Here is a 6,421-nt window from a genome sequence, read left to right on the forward strand (position 1 = left end):
CCGTCTCGACTGGAGAAAAACGAAAAAAAAAGCAGAGCAACGAGGGAGAAGCAGCGAGGAGCGACGCAGCCATGCTTTGGTTGACTTGAGTTTTGATGACTCACGTACGCGCGCGATTGCCTTCCTTCCTTGTTTTCCTTTGCTATATACTACTAACATACACGTGCAACGCACGTCTTGATCAAAGCATCCTATGAAATTCGTGTGGATACTGAATTCTGAATTCATATTGAGATTAATTAACTTCCATGTAAATGAAGCTTACTTTATACTACTCTCTCCGTAGACAAATAAATATATGAGTGAGTTCTATTTACAAGAACACATGAAAAATAGTAATAAATCCATGTAATAGCAGCATCTATGACGGCCATATAGAGATTTAAATAATAAAAATGAATGATAAAAAGGGTCTGCATGAAGCAATATAGTGCTATACGATATTGGACCACATTAAACATATTTACGATCTTTAAATCTTTGCACATAGGGTTGGCCTTGTTTCAGAGGAGTTGTGCGGGTCAACTTCCTGATTAGGAACATTTGGTTTCAGGCCTTCAACTCTTCACCCAATCATTTTCTTTTGTAAATAATCTGCAAAAGACCGAATTAGGTTGATAATATCAAACCACATAAAACGGAACACCAGAACAATCAAATGTGTCATCTAGAGACAAGTGCTTAACAAAGAGTGAATAAACCAATTTTGATTTCTACTCCCTCTGTTCTTAAATATAAGTCCTTTTAGAGATTCCAATATAAACTACATACATATGTATATAGACATAGTTTAGAGTGTAGATTCACTCATTTTGCTTCGTATGTAGTCTATATTGAAATCTCTAAAAAGACTTATATTTAGGAAGGGAGGGAGTATACCACTAAAATCAGATATAGTCTGATGGATCTCAGATATAATACAAAGGACAACTGGTTTAATAGTACGGATTTGCTAAAACTCAGCTAGATGAGTTTTAGTTATGTCTCATTCACTTTTGTGACCGTTGGATGTATATATACCCTAAGATTCGTACATTTTCGCGTGTGGCTGCTTTTGTATCGGGCTCTCTGCAATTTTGTGTTGTAGTCATTCGTTGCCAGGCCGACAGGCCTTTCTTTGTTTTGCTTTTTTTTTTTGCGGTGAAGGCCGGCAGGCCTTTCTTTGTAATATCTTTTTTTTCACTGGTTCAACGATGGACTATTTATTGTACAGGTTTGCTATTTCATCTAGATTGAAATAGTCCAGAACCGTTGGATCATCTGTCTTTAATATTCGTGCAAAACGCAATTGTCTGATTGCTGCGTTGTCTCGCTCTGTGCCTGTGTCCGAGTCGTTGCTAGCTGTGCTTGTGTGCGGGTCGTTGCTAGTGCGAGGTCGCTCCGTTAGTTTTCGCAAGCCTATGCTCTTGAAGGTCGTTGCAAGTGTGAGGTCGATTGACTTTTTCTATTTCTTTTCACAAGTCTGTGCTGCATTCAGTCCTAGTTCCTCTCATTTTTCTACACTCTCATTTGACTCCTAGTATTTGTTATTTTTTGTTTCCGTTTTATTTTCCTTTTTATTTTATTTTTTCTATTCATTCTTTATTTTAAATTGTGAACTATTTTAAATTCATGATTTTTTGTTTTTGTTTTTATTTATATTTTCTATTTTCTATTTTCACCTTTTCTATTTTTATGTTTTATTTTATTATTTATTTATTCGTTTATAATTCATGAACTTGTTTTCACTCTGTCATTTGTTCGCTTTAAATATTGTGCAAATCTTGATTGCGGGTTATTTTGTCACGCGCGCTCTGTGTCGCGTCGTGTGTTTTGTGTCTACTTGTCGATCTATTTGCGCATGTATCTTTTGTTGAGCGTTTTTGTGACGCGATCTGAGGTGCTGTTTCGAATTGGTTTGCTAATTATTATGTAAATGAGTTAACAATGTTCCATCTAACTCATATCCCGTTAGATACACGTGCTTCTAAGTGCTCATTGTCCTTGGGTCGTGTTTTCTGTTTGTTCCTCGTGAAACAGTGAAACCCGATATGACAATTTTGAGTGAGTAGTTATTATGTTTAGTGTATTGATTTTTTTGTGGGCTTAGCTTTTTTTGGAGGGACACGTGTCTTTTTATTCCTTGTTTTCTTTTATTTTGGTTTGACCGTGTAGCTAGAGAGGAGTGTAACTAGTTTTTTCGTTTTCATATTTGCTAAATCTAATCTAGATAAGTTTTAGCTCATCTAAGTCTATAATTAATTGACTGGTTTGTTTTATTTAATGTTTGCACAAACTCGATCATGCACACTCATGTCAGCTTGTTCTTTTTTGTCGCGCGTCCTCTTGTCCCATTTGTTTTGTGTCGTCATCTTCTCACATTTATTTTCACATTGGCCTATATGTGTTGTCGTTTTGGGGGCTCAACTATGAAGCTTATCCCCCATCTTCTCACTGACCGATCTTTGACCCTGGTTATTTTGCATGTGTTTTATTTTTCATCCCAGTTATAGGTCCACCCTTGACATACAACTAGCATGTAGTTTGTTTCATCCTAGTTACAAATCGACCATTGACTCGCAACTGGGCTCGTATTTTCGTATGTTGTCTCAGGTGCAAGTCCACCATCGACTCGCAACTGGAGCATGTGTTTTTGTTTTTCATCCCAGTTGCAAGTCCACCATTGACACGCAAGTGGGCATGTAGTTTGTATCATCCTAGTTGCAAGTCGACTCTTGACTCGCAACTAGGCTCGTAGTTTCGTAGTTGTCCTAGGTGCAAGTCCACCCCGACTCACTACTAGGCTCGTAATTGTCAGACTTGCAAGCCCACCCTTGACCCGCAACTGGAGCATGTGTTTTGTTTTTCATCTCAGTTGCAAGTCCACCCTTAACTCGCAACTGGGCCCATAGCTTGTTTCATCCCAGTTGCAAGTCGACCTTGACTCATAACTGACTTGTAGTTTCATAGTTGTCCCAGGTGCAAGTCCCTCTCGACTCAAAACTAGGCTCGTAGTTGTCCAAGTTGCAAGCTCACCCTCTACTCACAACTAGAGCATGTGTTTTGTTTCATCCCAGTTGCAAGTCTACCTTTTCATTGGACCAAGCTCATAGCTTGTTTCATCCCAGTTGCAAGTCGACCCTTAACTCGCAACCGGGCTCGTAGTTTCGTAGTTGTCCCAGTTGCAAGTCCACCATTGACTCGCAATTGGGCTCGTAGTTTCTGAGGTGCAAGCCCACCCTCCGAGTTGCAAGCCCACCTTTGAACCCGCAACTGGGCCTGTGTTTTGTCTTTCATCTCATTTGCAAGTCCACCATTGACTCGCAATTGGGAGTGCACTTGTTTCATCCCAGTTGCAAGTCGACCCTTGTCTCGCAACTGGGCTTGTAATTTTGTAGTTGTCCTAGTTGCAAGTTCAACTTGGACTCGTAATTGGGCTCATAGTTCTCCCAGTTGCAAGCTCACCCTCGACTTGCAACTAGGCACCTGTTTTGTTTTTCATCCCAGTTGCAAGTCAACCCTAGACTTGCAACTGGGACCGTAGTTTGTTTCATCATAGTTGCAAGTTGACCCTTGACTCACAACTGAGTCATTTTTTCGCAGTTGTCTTAATTGCAAGTCCACCCTCGATTCGCTGGTCCCATAGTTTGTTGATGTCCCAGTTGCAAGTCTACCCTCGACTCGCAACTGGGATGTGTTTTGTTTTTCATCTCAGTTGCAAGTCCAGCCTCAACTCGTAACATGTATCGTAGTTTTATATACTTGTCTCAGTTACAAGTGCACCCTCGACTCGCAACTAGGTTTGTAGTTTTTTTATCCCAGTTTCAAGCCCATCCTTGACTCGCAACTGGGCCTGTGGTTTTGTCTTTCATCCTAGTTGCAAGTCCATCCTTGAACTCGCAACTAGGACCGTAGTTTGTTTTATCCCAGTTGCAAGTCGACCCTTCACTCGCAACTGGTCTCATAGTTTGTAGTTGTCCCAGCTGTAAGTCCATCCTCAACTCGTAACTCAGCTCGTAGTTCTCCTAGTTGCAAGCCCACCCTTTCACTCGCAACAAGGCTTGTGCTTTATTTTGTAACACACAACTTGCCTCGACCTCTAGTTCCATGTCCAATCCCAACATGTAAACCCTCCTGACCCAGTTGCATTTCCAAGCCAACACATGCAACTCATGCATGACATAGTTGCATGTCTAATCTCGGCACGCAACTCGTTCCGAACCCAGTACCCCTACATAGTTGTATTTTTTCAAGTACATGTTCACTTTTGTAATACACACTGTATATCTTTCTGTATACACGGGAACATTTTTTTGACAAACATTGAACATTTTTTTAAATGCATGATGAACATTTGTCTTGAACATTTTTTGAATTAACAACTATTTTTTTCCGATTCACTAATATTTTTTATACATGTGGTGAACATTCATAAATACACGACGACATTTTCCAAACATGAAGTGAACAGTTTCGAATACACTATAACCATTTTCGTGAATAATTTCTAAATGTGCGGCATTATTTTCTTTCAAATATGCAAACTAATATCCTTAGAAACATGTCGTGATTTTTTTCAACGAATGGTTTTTTAATACCCGGTAACACTTTGTAAATACATGATGAATAAATTTTTAATACACGGTGACATGTTTTTAAATACTTGAAGACCATTTTTTTAAGTTCGAACCTATTTTTTTTAATTTACCGGTGTATAATACTTTTCCTTAATTTTAGCCATCTAACATTTCATAAGCAATTTGTTTAATATATTTTTCAGAAATATTAAACAAGCTGAGGCACAAGACCGGGCATGGCCTGTGCGCCAAACGCTTCCTACTGGCGAAATGAAAAAAGAAAAGAAAAAACCTCACCCAAAGTCGGAATACGGTGCATGTCCCTCTATCATCCCGTGCATATCCTCTCCTTTTTTGTTAAGAATATACGTTTGTTTTTTTTTGCCGGGGAATATACGTGTGTTCTCCTACCGCATGCTCTCGTTCCACATAACACATTCAGCCTAGCAATAAAGTACGTACATACAAAGGCTTATACGTAAAATAGTTGTGGCCTATTTGTTCACAAAATTACAAAGAAAGAACAAACAAAAGGAGAAAACAAAAGCACGTCTTGGAGCGCCACACAATGCACCCCATGCCAGCCCATCTTACCGAGCCCAACAACGCACAACCCCAACCCACAGTAAAACAATATGGGCAAAGCGGGCAGCCAACAAACGGGATGATGTCAGCCTGACATCAGCTGAATGAGACATAACTATATCTCATTCAGCTGAGCTCCAGGCGCTCCCTTAATTTAAGAAAAGATCAATCTATTTTTTTAGCAGGTGTGTTTCCAAACCAAATGATTTATATTGCAATAAAACTTGCCATGAGCATCCTTGGTTCAGTTGCTACCACCAAATATATATTATGAACACATGATGCTCTCAATTATGAATCTCATCCTCGTGTTGATGCCACAAAAAAGGAACTTAGTTGCTAAACATCCTTGGTTCAGTTCGTGCAGCAATGGGACATCCACAACCCTTTATGCTGGATGCTCTACTACAGATGTTTGTAGTTCAGTTTTATATCCTTCTTTCCTAGGGTAGCAAATATGCACATGATTCAGCGTTCTGGTGGTTCAAGAGCTTTCCTATGTGAGATAGGGAAAACAAACAACAAAAAGAATAGATTGAGAGGGAGAGAGACATCAAGGAGTAGACTGGTGCAGAGGAGACAGGAGGGCGTCGCTGGCAGCAGGGAGGAGAGCGGTGCTCCGCGCGGACGCGACCTCGTTTGCCAGCGACTGACGGACCCACGTGCACGTCCATGTCCCCGGCGGCAGCGGCGACCTGGCAGAGGACGGAGTGCTTGATCTCCTGCCGGTGCCCACACCCAAAACTTAATCATGGATAGAATCAGTATGGAAAGTTGCAGTTTTAATAGCAGAGAAACTTACATTAAACCCCCAACCTTGACAAAATGGGTGAATAAAAAATCTCTTGGGGTGCTTAGTTCAACAAATTATAGTTTTTGGACCGCTCAGGAATTAATGTATTGGCCCTTTGCCTCTCGAGCTATCCCCCCATCTAGCTCTGCCACTGTAATTAGTTAATTAAAAAGATTTAGTGAAAAATGCATTTGGGTATTGCATCCACCCAATGGGTTCTTTGTTATGCTGCCGGAAGAAATCCTTTCTTGTTGGTCCTTCAACATAAAAATGTTTGGCAACGTTATCATTTTATATTTTAAGATGGTGCCCAACCTTGGCACAAACCACAAGAATAGTTTTGTCCAACAAATTGTTATATACTCATGGTCAGTGACAACATAACACAAGTACACGGATAACTCACAAAACAATCGTTCTTTTAAAAATATATGGTAAGGCAAGATGGAATTTGGAAAGATATACAGAGATACAGTATATACACAAA

At 40.1% G+C, this 6,421-nt stretch overlaps 1 long non-coding RNA gene across 1 annotated transcript; it reads right to left on the reverse strand.

Annotated features, from left to right (window-relative positions):
- Positions 1 to 225: 225 nt before the first annotated feature.
- On the reverse strand, positions 226 to 6,421 carry LOC123494754 (uncharacterized). The gene is made up of 3 exons (XR_006666573.1): positions 5,944 to 6,421; positions 5,694 to 5,863; positions 226 to 594 (listed from the first exon to the last, which is right to left on the reverse strand). It is a non-coding gene; the product is annotated as an uncharacterized lncRNA (long non-coding RNA).

The sequence above is a fragment of the Aegilops tauschii genome, chromosome 7 (assembly GCF_002575655.3).
Source record: "Aegilops tauschii subsp. strangulata cultivar AL8/78 chromosome 7, Aet v6.0, whole genome shotgun sequence".
Lineage (NCBI taxonomy): Eukaryota > Viridiplantae > Streptophyta > Magnoliopsida > Poales > Poaceae > Aegilops > Aegilops tauschii.